Here is an 18,165-nt window from a genome sequence, read left to right as displayed (position 1 = left end):
CGCAGCTGCACGGCTCAGGCTGGTCCCAGACTCCCCACTACCTATCTCTCTCCCTTCCTTAGTGTGCCTGGTACAGACACCAGCGGATAATGGAAGTTGTCTGTGGTTGCTGCAGAAGAGATTGTTTTAAATTTAATTTTTATTTTATATTGGAGGATAGCTGATTTACAATGATGTTAGTTTCAGGTGTCCAGCAAAGTGATTCAGTTATATATATATATATATATATATATATATATATATATATATATATATATATATATCTCCTTTCTTTTTCAGATTCCTTTTCCCATATAGGTTATTACAGAATATTGAGTATAGTTCCCTGTGCTCTACAGTAGGTCCTTGTTGGTTACCTATTTTACATATAGTAGTGTGTATATGTTAATCCCAACCTCCTAATTTATCCCTCCCCCCACCCACCTTTCCCCTTTGGTAACCATAAGTTTGTTTTCAAAATCTCTGAGTCTGTTTCTGTTTTGTAGATGAGTTCATTTGTATTCTTTTTTTAAGATTCCACATATAAGTGATATCATATGGTATTTGTCTTTCTCTGTCTGACTTACTTCACTTAGTGTGATCATCTCTAGGTCCATCCATGCAGAAGAGGTTATTGATCTAGAGCTCAACTTCGGGGTAAAACTTTGAAGGAAGTTCAGAACGGGTTCTTTCTAACGTGTGCCCAGAAAGGGCATCATCCCCGAGTTTATGGGAGACGCTTGGGCTGTCTCTTGAGTGCCTCCCTGCTTATCACTGAAAAAAAAAACACCCTGCTGGTTATGTGATCACACGTCCACCTTCTGAGATAGCAGTATATTATTAATCACCAGCTCCTTAGCAATCTGCAGCAGGACAATAAAACCTTTGTACCCACGGTTTGTTCTTTCAAAGCCTTTTCGGCCCATCGTCATTTTGCCTGTCAGCAACCCCACAAGGAAAGGCGGGTACTATCTCCCCCACTTTCCAGGTGGGGAAAGCTCACACGGCTTTTAGGGGAGGAGCTGGAATGGAACCTAGCTTTCCCAGCTTGTTTTTCTTTCCTTTCAGCCACAGACTCTTTGGATTGTGACCTATCCGCACTTCCTTCCACCTCAACCCATGAAGACCTATGGAGGACAAAAAACAGAACACCTTTTTTTCAGAGTGTGCTCTGGAAGAAACTCTGTGTCTTAAAAATATTAATTTATTGCCAATCACTAAATTCTCAGTGTCCATGAATTATTTTTCTATTGTTTGCCTAATGCTCTGCTAAGCGTAATGACAGATCAAAATATGTAAGGCAACCTCCCTATTCTGAAGTAGCTTATCGTCGAAGACAGATTGTAAGATGACCTCCAAGGTCCCTTGTTCTTGTGCAATCTCCTCCTCTTGAGGGTGAGCAAGGCCTTAGTTTGCTTCTAGCCCACAGGAGCCAGCAAAGATCATAGGATATTATTCCTGTGATTTCATTATGTTGTGTGGCAAAGGTGAAGGGATTTTGCAGATGTAATTAAGATCTCTAATCAGTTGCTGTAAGTTAATCGAAAGAGAGATTATCGTGGGTGGGTCTGACCTAATCAGATGAGCGCTTTAAAAGAAGGTCTAGAGGTCAGAGACTCCAAGCGGCATGTTCTCTCTCTCCCTTGCTGGCCTTGAAGAAAAACTGCCAGGAGACCTACACCTTCACGGAAATGAATTCTGCCCTGTGACCTTGGCCAAAGATGCTGAGCCTGGCTGGGACCCCAGCTCCGGGTGACAGGCTGATGGCAGGCTCCTGAGACCCTGGGCAGAGGACACAGCTAACCTGTGGTGGCTGTGAGCTCATAAATGCATGTGGCTTTAAGCTGCTAAATTTGTGGTAATTTGTTCCACAGCAATAAAAAATAAACACACTTATGATCTAGGAAGGGGTTACTACTCAAGAGAACTTAGTTAAGTATCTGTAAAACCTAAGATTTGTAAAAAAAAAAAAAAAAAAAAGTTTTTTTTTTAACTTCTTGGAGCATTCCACAAATAAGATGTAGAGGTGATATGTAACGCTAATAATTATACCATGGTAATAAAAGCAGTCTTGTCACTTAGAAACAAGAGTGACAGCTGTATCTTCTCTCCCTGTCTGTCCTTGTCTCATACAGAGAGTATATAATCAACCAACTGCTTATACGAAGATCCTTTTAGTACCATTAGCAATCACATTCAGAAACACCAGATAACTATTCCAAGAAGGCATTTTTTTCATCTTTATTGGAGTATAATTGCTTTACAATGTTGTGTTAGTTGCTGCTGTATAATGAAGTGAATCAGCTATACGTATACATACATCCCCATATCTTCTCCCTCTTGCGTCTCCCTCCCACCCTCCCTATCCCACCCCTCTAGGTGGTCACAAAGCACGGAGCTGATCTCCCTGTGCCATGCAGCTGCTTCCCACTAGCTATCTATTTCACATTTGGTAGTGTATACATGTCCATGCCTCTCTCTTGCTTTGTCCCAGCTTCTCCTTCCCCTTCCCCTTCCAAAGCATTTTAAATTTCTCTCACGGCCTGAGCTGTCACCTTGGAGAGGAAGAGTTGTGTTCCGTGCCAAATCACAGGAAAAGATTTCTCTGGAACGCCAGGATTTCCACAGGTGCCCATTCGCCCCTTAAGCATGTAGACACTTTGAGGCAGTGCCTGGATTAAAAGGAACCCAGTAGGCACATAGTAGGTACTCAGCAAGTAACAAATATACAAAAGTGGCATCTGCTCTGGAAAATAATCTTCACTTTAAAACTGTCAGATGGGGGGGTGCTTCCCTGGTGGCAAAGTGGTTAAGAATCCGCCTGCCAGGGCAGGGGACACGGGTGTCACGACTACTGAGCCTGCACTCTAGAGCCCGCGAGGCACAACTACTGAGTCCATGTGCCACAACTACTGAAGCCCACGCACCTAGAGCCCAAGCTCCGCAACAAGGGAAGCCACTGCGATGAGAAGCCCGCGCACCGCAACAAAGAGTAGCCCCCGCTCGCTGCAACTAGAGAGAGCCTACACGTAACAACGAAGACCCACTGCAGCCATAAATACATAAAATAAATAAATAAATAAAAATGTCAGATGGCATAGAGAACAGACTTGTGGTTGCCAAGGGGAGGGGGTTGTGGGAGGGGTGCATTGGGAGTTTGGGGTTAGCAGATGCAAACTATTACATATAGAATTAGGATAAGCAACAAGGTCCTACTTATAGCACAGGGAACTATATTCAATATCCTGTGATAAACCATAATTTGGAAAAGAATATGAAAACAAATGTATATATGTGTATAACTGAGTCACTTTACTGCACAGCAGAGATGAACACAACACGGTAAGTCAATTATACTTCAACAAAAAAATAAATTAAAAAAAAGTCAGATGGAATAGTTTGTCCATTCAACACTTATCCATGGATTTGACCTGAAAGGTTACATTTTAGTGAACCTTTCTAATATTAACTTTGTTAGTGTGGACTTTTCTTGCAGTGGTGATGATGCCTAGTGAGTGGAATGAGGTAAAGGAGTGAGAGGAAGCCTGGCCAGGTGGAGGGCATCCCAGACCTGCTCTGAGGACTCACCATACACCTGGGGGGACATAGCACAGCACACAGCTGAGCTCACAGGTACGAGGAACTGAGAATATTCGTTTCTGTGTGTAATCCTGTATGGAGCCCTTTTTTTTTTTTTTGTGGTGCGCGGGCCTCTCACTGTTGTGGCCTCTCCCGTTGCGGAGCACAGGCTCCGGATGCGCAGGCTTAGCGGCCATGGCTCACGGGCCCAGCCGCTCCGCAGCATGTGGGATCTTCCGGGACCGGGGCGCGAACCCATGTCCCCTGCATCGACAGGCGTGCTCTCAACCACTGCGCCACCAGGGAAGCCCATGGAGCCCATTTTGACAACCAATGCAAAAATAATATTAACGAAACAGGATGGGGTGAGAAGTGAACGGTTCAAAGCCCCAGGCAGTGATCACGTGGTGACTTTACAGGATGCCCCAAATAGCACTCCCTGAGTTACTACAGTTTGCGAGCTTGGCCAGGCCACTTTGCCCACCCAAGCGTTCATCCCCTCAGTTGAAAATTAGGGATAATTATGTTGCCTACCTCACAGCAAAACGGTGATAGGGCTCCCAGGAGAATGAAGATAGTTCACATTGACATGCCGAGAAAGGAAGGATGCTGCATGAATATTCATGATTACGATTCACAGAGGTGAACCTAAAAGGTAAAGACAGGGGTGACTGGCTGGGTGTTACAATGTCAGGGGAATGCTTCACAGTCTGATTCTGATTCCAGAAAATTCCATGGGCATCCTAGTGACCTCACTAACTTTGGTGCCTGCTGGCTTGGACAAGTAGACAGTACCTGGCCTCTGGGGCGCTGGACAGGCAAAGCCGCCCTTGTGCTGTGAGTGAGCTGTGCGCCTGCCTGGTGGCCCTGTCTTTGCTCGGCGTGGCAGTGGCTGGCGTGACAGTGGCTGGCGTGGCAGTGGCCTCCCTCCCCTCCCCCAGCCCCAGCCTCCATGCTCTCCCTCTGCAGCGGCCGATCAGTGGCCTTCTGGGCTCCTTTCTGTCCACGCTTCCACTGTGGCTGGACTCACTCTGATTCACAAGCTCTGGATCTTTCCTGGGCAGCCCCAGAGCACAGGGACCAGGTGGGGCCCGGCTTCCCGGGGAGCGGGGAGGGGGACTGTCTTCAAACTGAGAAAGGAAAAAACCCTCGAACTAATCAGGCTTTAAAATCCCCCAGTGATGGCTATCACGAAGAAAACAACGACCGTCACGGGGGAGAGGAGGCGGGAGGCCGTGGGAAGGCAGGCGCCGCGCACACGTGGTGTCCGAGGTGGAGTCCCAGACCTTCCCGGGAAGGGAGAGATCCTTTCTGGCTGACTCCCCTGACTCTGTGTTTCCTACAATTCTACAACAAAGATCCAGGAACATGAGAAAAGGAAACTGAGAAAAATGTGTCCTGTAATCCAAATTCAAGAAAGAACAGGACAGACGATGTGAGCCAGATAGAAATGAGGCCAAGAGTGCTTTCTTGGGGCCCCAGCACTTTTTTTTTCTTTTTTTTTGTGAAAAGCCCAAACCTGTTTAACTGCTTCGTGTGAACGACGGTTCTGGGATGCAGTTCACAATGGGAAAGGAAATCTGATTAGCACTGGCAACCTCACCTTCAATCTTAGGTCAATCTAGTCCAACGGCACATTAAGAGTGATTGCTACCCATTGATTCCTAAAAGAAAGAAAAGTGAGAGGACGGGAGGGAGAGAGAGGGAGAGGAAGCGGAAGCGGAAGCAGGGGACACAGTTTAATGAAGGGTTATACTGAGAAAGGTCATCCTATATCAGCTGCAGAAAGCGAGCATCCCTTCTCATTGCCGACCTCGATAAATCCCCAGGTTCCACTGCGCATGCGTGGGCACTGCTAGGACCCATCCCTCCGCTCTCTATATCGCGTTCCTGGTAACTTCAGTGATCAAATTTCTACAATTAGGACTGGAAATGTACTATTAACAACCCACATTTGTATCTTGCTCTACAGTTTGTGAAGCAGTTGTGTAATTGTTATCACGTTTGGTCCTTCACCACCGAGCTCGGGGCGAGATGGTACCGGTCCCATTTTACAAGTGAGGATGCTGTGCCGAGACTCAGGAGAATTGCCGCTCGAAGAAGGTCACGGGGTGACAGGAATCCAAGGCAGAGACCGATTCCAAATCTCACAACCTTTCCCCTGTCCTGGGAGAATGGCCACAGCGGACACAAAGAGGGAAACTGAGGCACAGACTAGCCTAGTGATGTAGTTACTCATTCACTGTGTAAATGACATGGTGGAGACCATCAGCTCTTAGTTAGAACACCTTAGAGTTTCGACCTATTAAAATCGACGCCGTTATCTAAGGCAAAAAAGACCTCCAGCAACCTTACAGTTCTCATGAAAAGGGCTGTGTATTAAGAAAGCATTGGACCCAGTGGGAATCAGAAGGATTTAGCTGTACTTCCTGTGTCCTTATGTGCTAATATGATTATCTCATAGTAGCTATTATCTGTGTCCTATGAATAATGTCGTCCCAGCGATTCTGGAGAAGAAGAGTGGAGTTCCAGGCCCTTAAAAACAATCGTGGGCAGCGTCTGAGTAATCTAGTACCTTGAATCACAAGCAGGAGGCGAGTCTCAGTTTGGAATCAGAAAAGAAGTGATGCAAACCTTTTTAAGCTTTGGAAGGGAGGGAAGCCCGGGCAGACCCAGGATGTGACTTGAAAGGTTGGCTGCTTCTCTCTTGCTTGCTCTCCCCCTGGCCCGCTGTGGCCTGCCCTCTTGGGCCCACCCTCCGCTTCAAATCCTGCCAGACGACTGACAGGCCTGCAGGACCTCGAGGCTGACCCAGACACCTCCAGGCAGGGCTGCAACCTCCACACAGAAGAAGCACATTCTGCGCACAGGTTTGCTTCGCAGACTGATTCAAATCCCACTTCAGGCCCAAATCCCAATTACTGGACATGCCGAATGTAAGGTGTATATGTTTTTCCCCTTCCAAGTTCTTTTGTTGCGTTGCTTTTCCTATGGAGATATGAGGCTGTTTCCATGATGCGAGACATCCTTCCTTTCTAGAATTTCCAGGAAGCGCCGTTGTTGCCTCCCACGTGTTAGATTTAATGTAATTCAAACCGAAGTTTGAGGCTATTTCTCCTAATTCAGGAAAAGTTGTGAGCTTGGCAGCTCTGATGGAAAGAATTCTTTTCTTTAATGGTAGTGGATTTGGGGGGGGGGTGTTTTTCTCGTTTTGGTTGTGTGTATATGTTTCATAAGTGCATAGGAGAATTAAGCTCAGAAAGCAACTGCTTGGAGAGATAGAAGCTCTTGTAATTCGTGTTGTGCATAATGGATTTGGCAGGGCCCAAGCACAGAAATTTCCAGAAGTGTTTGCGTGGCAGCAGTTCTGAGCCAATTCACATTTTTTAGCTGTCCTGGCCAGCTGCCCAGCCTACAAAAAAAGTCTTGTATCTCCACAAGTTTGGCTGGCCTTTCTGATGAGTTTCCAAACTGCATGGCAACATTGGATGAGCTTATTTTCAAGTGCCAAAAAAACTCCTGCTACTTATATTGTTACTAAATACCAGATGTGCTTAATACAGAGTGGGCAGAACCAAACCTAGGGTAATCACATAACCTATCATTAACATTTTCTAAAAACAAAAAATGCAATTGGAACCCCAGATTACTGTTTTTCTTTGTTTGCTTTACGCCCTATTACTGGAACCCCTAGGGTGATGGGAACAGGACTCGGGGTGGAAAGGCAGGCTCTGGCAGCGACAAGGACGCTGTTTACCATCACACCCCTGCACATCTGAAACATGTGTGAGAAAGCCTCAGCCCCAGCAGATTTCCTCCAGCCTCACCCCTTCGCCACCCGCCCCGCCGGGACTCAGCAGGCCGAGGCTCTCACCGCACGGGAGAGCCCCGAAAAGCTGAGGTGCACTGGGACTTGACCTTGAAGGAGAGAAATGTACAGGGAGATGGGCGGGTGGGGTTGCGAGCTGGCAGATGAGAGGCTGGGCCAGAGCTGGCAGCTGCTGCTGGAAAAATGCAGAGAAATTCTGAAAGGCTTGAGGAGACAGCAGGATGCTGTGTGGCTTTGTCAGAGGCGCTGCCTGGGCTTCAATGGGTAGAACTGGAAGGATTTCTCGATGCAAAAATCTCCAATTCTATCCCCCAGCCCCCCACCCATCGCTATAATTTCTCTTCTTTTCCTGCTTCCTTCCTTCCTTCCTTCTTTCTTTCTTTCTTCTTTCTTTCTTTTTCTTTCTTTTTCTTTCTTTCTTTTTCTTTCTTTCTTCTTTCTTTCTTTCTCTTGCTTTCTTCTTTCTTTCTTTCTCTTTCTTTCCTTCTTTCTTTCCCTCTCTCTCTCCTTTGTTCCTTCCTTCTTTCTTTCTTTCTCTCCCTCCTTCTTCCTTCCTTCCTTCTTTCCTTCCTTCCTTCCTTCCTTCCCCCCCTCTCTCCCTCCTCTCCTTTCTTTCCTTTCTTTCTCTCTGGTAGTTTTCTGGGAATCCAGTGGGGAGGGATGTGTGCCTGGATCTTCGTACTCTATTCCAGGCCATTCCTGCCATCAGGCTCCCTCTTCCCTACCTCCACGCCCTGAGCACTTGGTTCTCCAAACCTCTATGCTTTCTGTCTTTTAGTCCTGCCTCCAAAACTCACAGTTATGGAAAGGGCATCCTTCTCACCCCAAGGTTGGGGACCCTGATAGACAGACGGCAAGCACACGTGTCAGGCTGATTAGAGAGAAAGACAGACTATGGCAAAATGAAATTTTATAGATGGAGGTGGGATCTCACCATAAGAAATTTGAGAGTTAATAACTATTCTGAAAATATTGGTTATCTGCATTAGGACAACTGTATAAATAAAGGAATCAGTGACTCAACCCTTAGAGAGTTGTCTTAGGAAACCTGTTACTAAAAATATATGGTAATCCAACTGTGCCTTGCATGCCATTTTGCCAAGCCAAACTCAGCGAGAAGACTGCAGGCTTTCTCCACCGCGTGGCATCATCAGAGGGATAAACCATGAGCCTGGTCTAATGAGCAATGAAACACTTTGTAAATATTTGATTCAAGGGGATGCGAATAGTAAAATAACGTGGAGCTGATGTCTGCAATGACTTTTGAACTTTCCTCCTAACTACAGGCACATGTGTTTTACACATCAGCTGTGTTCCTGAAAAGTCGGGTTTCAATCCATATGCTAAGTGGAATTATGTTTCAGATGTTCTAGGGATACTCCTGACTTGGGGAAACCAGGAATCAGTGAAGAGGCTACGGACAAAGCCTCACCCACGACCGCTTCGTCTCTGCTCAGTTTGGACGGCCCCCTCTGCCCCCGGCGGAGGCCGAGCCTTTGAGGACGCAGAGTCAGCACCGGCAGCGGTTCATTTCATCGCTGGGTCTGCGGAGGAAAGGGCTGGTCCTAGGGAAGGGTCAAGGGCAGGCTGTTTTGTTTTCTAGCAGCAAAACAGAGAAGGCTGGAGGAAACCACCCAAGCGCCAAGCTCTGCAGAGGGCAAGTGAAGTCGGAGTTTAAAAACAAAAGCGGAGGAGCCCATCTCCTTGAAGCTGTTTATATTACATAACTCAAATAAACACAGCAGTGCAGGCATGGTTCCCTCGGTGAGGGCCAGGACCACAGAGCCCAGAAGCGGACAAAGGGCACCTCCTCCAGCCTCTGGCTAGAAACGGCTCCTTTAAAACAACAACAGCAGCATTAATAATATTCGGGGACACACCAGGACAATTCAGGAGGACAGCCTGAATAAACTGAGGAGAGGACTCATGCTAATTAGGACTTGTAAGGTGACTTTCTTTTCTCTTGCTAAGGAAAGAAATCCTCATCAGAGCAATGGGGAGAAGCAAAGTTGACCCAAAATGGCTATTTGCATTTTGCAAAGGGGGGACAAGAGGCGCTCGATCCTGCCGTGAAATCCTGCAGGAGCACGGAGGCCACTTTCTCAGGCACCTGCGGGGGCAGCTGGCTTTCTGACTTCAGCCCCTCCTCAGCCCGGGGTGATGGGAAGCATCGGGCAGTTTTACGGAATCTGCCTGAAGAATAAAGAACATGAAAGAAAAGTTAGCCACTCAGTAAATGGACACAGACCTACAGGCCCGGCGTCTGAACGAAATCAGAGAGTCTTGAAATTGAGAGCAGGCAAGAACCGACTGCAACCTTTTTCATCAGTCGCCTGCAGTGTCCCAGGACAGCAACCCTATCGTATGCCAGGGGACAAGAATAGAAAGAAAAATTGAGAACACAGCCCTGAGCACGGGCTGGCGGTATCGGTTGCCAGCAGTTGCCCCATTAGTAGGCTATGGGGACATGCGAGGGAATTTTTCTGTACGAGGCTTGTGTTTAAAAATATATCTTGCTTCAACGCTGGTGCGGGAGTGGCTGGGGAATGAGAGCCTGCTTTCTCCGCGCAGAGCAATTTTCTCATCCTTCTGTGATTTACTGCACGGCACTCACCTCTCTGAGGCCGCCCCTCATATACCACATGACAGTGACCAAGACCTCAGCCTGGCTCTTAGAAAGCTACCACGTAGGACGATTCCTGGACGGAAGCCACGCTCCAGAAACATCCTCCCCAGTGGCTTGCTGGAAGCACAGGGGGCCGGGGACGGAGGCTGAGAGGAACGCTTCCCCACCAAGGCCTCTCTGACCCTTCTCACTCCATGGATGTGTCCCCGGGGATGCTTCCCTCCCCATGTCCTTATTCTCAAAAGGAGGACACCAGTTCCTACCTACCTCTTAAGGGCGTTCAGGTGTAATAGCTGATGGAAATGACTTAAAAGCCCTTGGCAAATACAAAGTTCGAGATCGAGTGCTGAATGGCGGCCTCCCTCACCTACCCTACCTAAGGCGTTACTTATGTGCCCCCACCTTTAAACCCTTTGCTGAAAGACTGCTCCGTGGGGTGTGAAGCTGGTCTGTGCCGAAGAAATCTCAGGTTCCTCCAGAGAAGTTTGCCTTTGCAGGAACTGCTGAAATCCTTACACGTCCAAACGCATATTCTGGGTAGGAAACAACAGGTGATGAGCTGCAAGGCTGAGAGGCTGCCAGGATCCACCCATGGGCACCCAGGGTTTGGCACCCATTTCCCAGGGAGAGATGAAAGGGAACAAATCAACACGGCAGGGTCAAGTTCAAGTCTGCCTCAATGAAACTCTGGAGACCTCCTTCTTGAAAAACAACTGGGACAGTGTGACAGCTGTTTAAGGATGCCAAAGAAAAGTGTCCCCGGGGAAAGCTCCCCAGGGAATGCTCTGTTTGCAAGAGGCAGTTGTGAGTGACACACAAGACAGACAGCCAGGAGCGGGGACAGCCCGGCCCCTGTGAACTCTCCAACGTCCCTGGGATCGGGACCACCCACCAGATGTGAAGTCTTGTATTTCGTGCCGAGGATGATGGCAGTGATAACCGTGCTGATGGCTGCTGTTCTTCGGTGCCTGTCAGAAACTGGATTGCTCTGAAGCCATGGCTCCTGGAGGGGTCCTTCCTGGGAAACATTTACCACTTTGGACGCCTCACAGCTCCTGTGGTTGTTTCCTCTGAGGGTCTTTATCAACCAGACCCAAATCAGGTTTTATGGTTGCCCGTTATTTGCGGCTACTTCACTTTTGTAATTCTTAATTTTTGGCCACGAGGCTTGTGGGATCTTAGTTCCCCGACCAAGGATCGAACCCACACCCGCTGCAGTGGAAGTGCTGAGTCCTAACTACTGGACCACCAGGGAACTCCCTGCGGCTACTTTATAATCTGGCCAGTGCTTCCCTGTGGCAAATGGGTGATGGGACATCAAGACAAGAGGATGGGGACAACGTGTCCATCCAGAGATGCTACACCCTGGAGGTGAAGGCGGACCACACAACGGTCCCCGTTTGTGTGGGAGCTGCCACCTCTGAAGCAGGCTGTGTGGATGTGTCTCATGGAAAGCACTGGACTTGGGTCCCAAAGACTTGGATCTGACTCCTGGACCAACCACGTATGGAGTGGGGCACATTAGTGAATCTTTCTGAGTCTCAGGGGTCTTACCTGTAAACTGGAGCTGAGACCTACCTGTCAGGGCAGTTAGGGAGTTCCAAGGAAGCACCTCACTCCCAGAGACACAATAAACATTAGCTGAAACAGCAAAATCTGATTCGGTATATGGGCGTGACCTCACCTCCAAGGGCGTTAAACTCAGTCACCTAGCAGGTAGGGTGTCCTCCTGTCTCACCCCCAAGAGCAGGGGCACAGAGCCCGGAAGTCAGCCTGCCACCTCCCCACCAAGAGCTGGTGACGGAGCCCAGGCCGAGCCGGAGCTGCGCGTCCCCGGTGATCCAGAGCGCCCGCCACCACGCGGTTGTGAGCTTTTCCAGAGCACGCGGCTTGGACCATTTGCCCGAGCTCCATCGCTCCCGGCTACTCAGGGGGCATCTCTTTCCTCCAGGCCCCTAGGGCACCACTCTGGGAACTGAAGCCCCAGAAAAAGTGCAAAGAGAAGGAAGCTCAGCGTTATATTCTTTCTAGATGAATCTCCAGGATGCGGCCGCCCCAGGAGAGTCCCCGACCGGCAGCAAACCTGTCTGTGTGAGTCTGCCTCAACACGCTATTTGGAAAGTCAAGATTTTCAATGTAAACTTTGTTCTCCCTTCCCATTCTTTGGGGATTCACAGTTGGAGCTCTTTGCAGCCCTTCCTCTCCACGTCTCCTTGGTGCTGAAATGGGAGGTCACGCGACATCCCTGTAAGAACAAGTCCCGGGTGCCGGCGTCCTATCAGAGGGCAGAGCTGCGGCGGCGCTGGCTCCTGGGTTTGCCTGGGTGCTGGTTTCTCAGCGGCACTATCTTTGGCAGATTTTTTTATCCTTGTTCTTTATCTCAAGCCCGTCGGGCAAATGACAGCGGAATCGCAAGCTTGAATGGGCTTGTCTGACAGGCCAGCTTTTCTCCTGGGCTCAGCTGCCTGACTTTTAAAAAGGCACCCCAAGCAGAGGATAGTCATTTCACACCGATTCCTTGCTGTAATTTGCTTTTGGGTTTAAAATGTCGCGTTTCCGTCACCGTGGCTGTGCGGCGTGAGGGAGAAGATGGGCCATGCGTGTGGTTAATGTCTCTGTAATAGAGACACGCAAAGGCACTGCTATGCTCTGAAGCAACAGCCCTGGGAACACTGAGCTGCAGACCAAGGAACTCTCTACCAGCCACAGACAAGTGCATTCAAAGGGCTCCGTAACAGATGACTGGCTCCCGCAGAAATAGGGCCACTTGTAACAGAAGCCTCACGTGGAAATCTCCACTAGGCAAGCATGTATTAGAATATTTTTATGCTCCAGGCTGTGTGAAGTTGGGGTGGTCTTAGGAAACCCTGCAAAGTGAGAGGATCTGAAACCCAGATCTAAACACAGTGAGGCTCAGATGAAGTCCAGCTGGGGATGCAAAGTCCCACTCGGATAAGGGGAAGCTGGAAGATACAGGCCAAAAGGGAAAGAAGTCCCCACGCTGATGAGCACGGATAAGGCTGTGCTTGGAGAATCCTCTAAGCAAAAGGACAGAGGCTCCCGGAAAGGTCAAGGGACAGGGTTGTACCCAGTTTGGCAGCGGGAAGCAATGGCTTTTCCTGATTTATAGTCTGCCCGTGGAAGCATCTCTCCCGTTTCTTCACCACCTCTCACCACACTCGTGATGGAGGCCGTACTGCCTGACGCTTAATTAGTCCTTCTGCCCAGAGCCTGTAATGTTTCACGTTTCTTACTCCTCGCCTGGCCTGTGTGTGCCTTGAGGTCAGGAACCAGCATGCAGCCCTCTCTGCGCGCCCTGAGGCCCCTTCCCAGGGCTTAATAACTACCCAGAGCATATCAGAGCCCTTCGCACACGGCTCGCAAAGCTTCAGGAGTACTAGCGGGATTGGGTAAGGCTCAGGCAGGCTGCTTCGAGGGGAACAAATCCCAGCTCGTTCTCGGTGGGATACCAGGCTGCTGACGGTCTCTCCCACCCGCCTTCTGTGCCTTCCTGGCCGTGACACCATACGTTATATAGGCCAGCTGAGCAGAACTGAATGCTCTCGGGCCTCTGGGTCTTTGCACACACGCTTCTCTCCACCTGGTTGCCCTTCCCTCATTCATCCATCTGTGGACTTGTCCGCTCAGCTCCAGGTCAACCCTCCCCTCCAGACAAAGCTTCAGGCGTCCCGCGGGCAGAGCCGGTGACGCCCTGTGCTGTGGGCCCAGGGTACTTGGCCTGACGGAGCGACTGGGCCAGCTTCCCTGCCATCGGGTCGGTACTGCCTGTTGGCAGGTCTGCCTCTTCCGTCGGGCTGTGAGTGCCTTGAGGGCAGGACCCACGTTCCTCCTCGCCCCGCAGCTCTCGGTCCTCAGCACAGTGCCTGGCACCAGTACAAGTTTATTGAAGGAATATGTTTGCCCACATTGGGTAGATCGTGGGGAAGACGGGACCGGGGCCCAGTAAGTAATATGGGGACAGAGCAAAGGGGATCCTGCTGGGAGAGAAGCAAGCTGCAGAGAGAAGCAAGGCCCCGGGGCCCCTCTTGATGAGCTAGGGCACCCAGGACCGATCCTACACAGGATGCTTGTGATGTCATCCTTTGGATAGCTTGTCCCACTTTGGGGGTTTCTCTGTATTTCCTTCCAAGTCTTTAGGCAAACTTCTCTTACTGCTTTCAGGTACTCTGCCCACCAAGATCATTATTAATAGTTTCCAGGGATAGACTGGTGGCGGCGGGTAGCAGTGCATTGGCTGGGGGACCAGGAGGAGAGAGTAGCAGTAGCCCTGGATGGGGGCGGGGGCTGGAAGAGGATACGATTAGGATCGCGGACCCCAGCCTGGCTTCGGATCCCAGCCGAAAAGAAGCAGTGAGAGGGCCTCAGCCTCCCTGCCTGGGCCAAGAGTGATGGCTCTATCGCTGAGTTGCTCAGAACATTGAGCAAATTAGTGCATGGAAGCTTCCAGAGTGGGGCCTGGCACATAGTAGTTGCTGCTGAAATCCAGGTCCTGTCATCTGGAACCAGAAGCTGGAGTCCAGCCTGGCTTTCTCCACCTGTGAGTTGTCTGACCCGGGTAGGTCACATCACCTCACCTCTCCACTCATGTTCTCTCGACTCTGATATGGAGACAGAAATGCTGACCTCGTGGGCCATTGTGAGAATCAAGGAGAGGATGGGAGTGAATGTGTTTTGTAAAAGCTATGAGGTGCTTTCCGGAGGTGCTTGTGAAGTTACCTGGGTGAAGGTTGGGAAGGTGAGGACACCTCAGATATCCTGCCTCTGTGGAGTCAATGATTGTGTATTAACTTTAAATAGGGCCTATTAGGTACCCCCAAGCAAACCGTGACTCTCGTTGTGATGGCCGGTTCTGTGGGTCAAATTGGCTGGACCACAGTACCCAGATATTTAGTCAGACATTATTGTGTCCGTGAGGGTGTTTTTGGATGAGATAAACATTTAAATCATTGCACTTTGAGTAAAGCAGATTACCCTCCGTAATGTGGGTGGGCCTCATCCAATCAGTCAAAGACCTGAATAGAACAAAAGACTGATGGCCCCCAAGGAAGAGGGAATTGTGCCAGCAGACAGCCCGTGGACTTGAAGTGCAGCCCTGGCTCTGCTGCGGGTCTCCAGCCTGCTGGTCTACCCAAGTCCAGATTCTGGATTTGCCAAGCTCCAATGTTGCATGAACCAGTTCCTTAAAAATCAGTCTCTCTCTCTCTTCCTTCTTCTCCCTCTGTACACATGTGGGCGCGTGCATGCACGCTACTGGTTCTGTTTCTCTGGAGCACACTAACTAATACACCCAGAAACATTAGGAATCCTCAGATAGCTTTAAACTGTATCCTCTGACAGTCACAGTGAACGTGAATCTCACAGGGTGCCGCTTTCAAACATAGCTGGTCCAATCTAAACTTGATTGCCCTCCCTCACCCATTCCTCACCATGGAAACCACATAACGATTCTTGCCCACAGGTCCCCCCAGCTCCCTCTGCCTCTTGACTGACCTGGTGCTTCCCCATGTGGCCCTGCATGGTGTCTTATGTTCTCCCCAAGGAACCGTGAGTATAATCAAGTCTTTAAACTGTCTCAGTCTCTCTCTGTGTTGACTTGCATCTGGTCTTACTAATGCCCGTCCAAGGTACTATGACAAAACAGACCACGGCTTCAGCCCAGTGCTAGGAAAACCCTGGCCAGCGTCCAGAGATGGGCAAGTGGGTTACCGTCACTGTCGTGTGTCACTCTGCTAGAGGCCACGGTACTATTCTATGTGAGATCTGGGGCTGATAGAAACAGCAGTCAGCTTCTCAAGCAGCTCAGGCCAAAAGAACGACTCCTCGCATAAAACAGAAGCACCATCATCGTCATTATAAACATGACGTGGCCCTACACAGAGCCCAAGTGAGCAGTATTCTCAGTGGGACCAAACGTTCATCCCGAGTGAGGGTTTTTACTGGTTCCTTCAGGGCCCAGACGAGTGGTAGTCACCCCTGCAGGGAGTGTTCCAGAAGCATCTGTGTCTGAGACAGAACTCATTCACCTCACCTCGGGGGAGAGGAGGCCAGCTACCTCTCAGAAAAGAGTTCATTCACCCCAGGTGACTCATAACGTCACAGAATCACACAGTTACAGAACCTTAACATTTCAGAGTCTGGAAGGGAGCTGACAGGTATTCTGGGTCCCGCACCCCTCATTTTAAGAATTAAAAAATTATCCCAGTGAAAACAAAGACCTTCACTCACCTGCAGTTCTTATTATGGAGGCCCCAGTGAATCCTAATTGAAGGACTGAATGGAAAACAGCTTCGAACTACAACCAGTGTTTATTTTGTGGTGGGTTTTCTTACTGATCGAGGAGTGGGTCCATCCGTTCACCTGCCCATTTGTTTATCTGTCTATTCATCCCTCCACCCACCGATTCTCCTGCCTAGTAAGATGTGAAGACAGAGACACAAAGAGCACGGATTTCACTTGCTCACACTTCCTCCTCTCCCCTTCTTGTTTCTCCCTCTCACCCAGGCTGAAGAGGAGTGTCGCATGCATGTGCGGGCGTGGGAGAAGGGCCAGTTGAAGGCACTGTTGCTGTGGGTTTTTTGAAACTCTCCAAGTCCCTCACACGCCCATGGTCGCTATCACCCAGGCAGGACTGCTTGACAGAGCACGTGATAGAGCGGAACTTAATGAAGGGATCCTAGATGCTAGAGGGCGGAAAACAAGCCCTTCTCTTGTCTTCACGATACCTTCCAGTGTCAGGACGCGGGGTCACTGGATGGAGCTCAGGACAAAGAAATGGAAATAAACCACCGCTGGAGGTGCCGCTTCCCCGTTTCCGACGACCAGTCAGACTATCTGCCTGGCTTCGGCTGCGGGTCCTGAGTTAAACGTTACAGCTGATGGGCTGGGTGAATCCATGATCAATAGTGATGCTGGTTCTTACAGGAGCTAAGATAAGGGTAATTAAATCCTGTGCTTCGGGCCATATAAACTGATCTCTGCAGGAGGGCGAGAATTAATTTAATTTCACATGCACAGCCCTGTCCGGTGCCTCCACCAGCTTTGTATGATAGACCCAGCGCGTGGCAGAGACGGTAGAGGGAAGGCGGAAAGATTTGTTCCGAGCTCGAGGTGTTATTAACCACCACACAAATCAAGAGCCTGAACTTGATGGGGCCCAAGGCTGATCTAGGGCGGCAAATCCAGAGATTCTTACAGCTTCTCCCTCTATTGGGTTTATTACACACAATCTGTACCGGGACTGTTTTCACACTTAATGGCAATCCTGAATCACTATCTACTTCCCATTTTCGCCTGCAAAACAGCAACCCAGAGCTAGTGTTCCGCCATAAACACTCGGCCCCATAAAGCCACGGCTGTATAGACTTGCCTTTTTGTGCGTCTGGGTCTGATTCACTGGCGCTTTGGCAGCCTTCCAGGATCTAGGAGAGGAAAAAAACCATCCTGAGCATCCCAACAGCCTCATTTTGATCTGTGATACTGAGCAACTCATTTCCACTTCACAGGCTCTGCTGAGCTGTGCTACAGAAAGACAAATCCCAGCCGAAGAAAGGGCGGGCGGGAGGATGGTGGAGGAGACAGAGGGAGGGGAGGGGAGAGCAGAAAAAGGCCGCATCTATTAAGCTGTTTTTCTTTTGGTGAAAAGAAGCATTTATCAGTGATTTCATATATCATGTGAGAGGTGGCTTCCTGCCAATTTCCAAGAATCCAAACAGCCCACTGACATCAGATGCTAAATATAGCTCAGCCTTTGCTTTAGGTGAATAAATAATGCTGCTGGAAAGGAATAGGTTCTCTTCAGTTACATGTTTATTATGATCAGCCTGTCAGGCTTGTGTAATCAAAAGAATAATACCCAGTTCCAAGGAGGAATGGTGGGCAAAGAATCTTCAAACGGTTTCGGGAGGTCACTGATGGAGACCCGTTCCCCTTGCCTTCCCAGATGGCCAGCTGAGCCTGGCCCTGGGAGGGAGCTGGGTGATTCAGTTGTTGGGGGTCTTCAAAGCCCTGATAAGCACGTGTGTGTGTGTGTGTGTGTGTGTGTGTGTGTGTGTGTGTGTGTTGTATTTGCACGTCTGCCCTGTCCTCCAAACCAATAAGGAGCAGAGGCTGATCTCTCTGGGGGGATACACAG

The 18,165-nt window shown here is 49.5% G+C and overlaps 2 long non-coding RNA genes across 5 annotated transcripts; one reads left to right on the top strand and one right to left on the bottom strand.

Annotated features, from left to right (window-relative positions):
- Positions 1–2,363: 2,363 nt before the first annotated feature.
- On the bottom strand, positions 2,364–17,555 carry LOC137209403 (uncharacterized). 3 transcript variants are annotated; one of them, XR_010936042.1, is made up of 5 exons: positions 17,401–17,534; positions 10,416–10,546; positions 9,498–9,580; positions 4,093–4,206; positions 2,364–2,651 (listed from the first exon to the last, which is right to left on the bottom strand). It is a non-coding gene; the product is annotated as an uncharacterized lncRNA (long non-coding RNA). The 3 variants fall into 3 exon arrangements; XR_010936040.1 differs by lacking the exons at positions 2,364–2,651; positions 4,093–4,206 and having other exon boundaries at positions 7,940–9,580; positions 17,401–17,555; XR_010936041.1 differs by lacking the exons at positions 2,364–2,651; positions 4,093–4,206; positions 17,401–17,534 and adding an exon at positions 10,906–11,034 and having other exon boundaries at positions 7,940–9,580.
- Positions 6,174–17,383, top strand: LOC137209402 (uncharacterized). Of its 2 annotated transcripts, none has more exons than XR_010936038.1 (3): positions 6,174–6,428; positions 15,493–15,578; positions 16,536–17,383. It is a non-coding gene; the product is annotated as an uncharacterized lncRNA (long non-coding RNA). The 2 variants fall into 2 exon arrangements; XR_010936039.1 differs by lacking the exon at positions 6,174–6,428 and adding an exon at positions 11,966–12,104.
- Positions 17,556–18,165: the final 610 nt, after the last annotated feature.

This window comes from Pseudorca crassidens, chromosome 16, assembly GCF_039906515.1.
Source record: "Pseudorca crassidens isolate mPseCra1 chromosome 16, mPseCra1.hap1, whole genome shotgun sequence".
Classification (NCBI taxonomy): Eukaryota; Metazoa; Chordata; class Mammalia; order Artiodactyla; family Delphinidae; genus Pseudorca; species Pseudorca crassidens.
The sequence above is the reverse complement of the archived record's forward strand: the minus strand, read 5'-3'. Positions and strand labels throughout refer to the sequence as shown.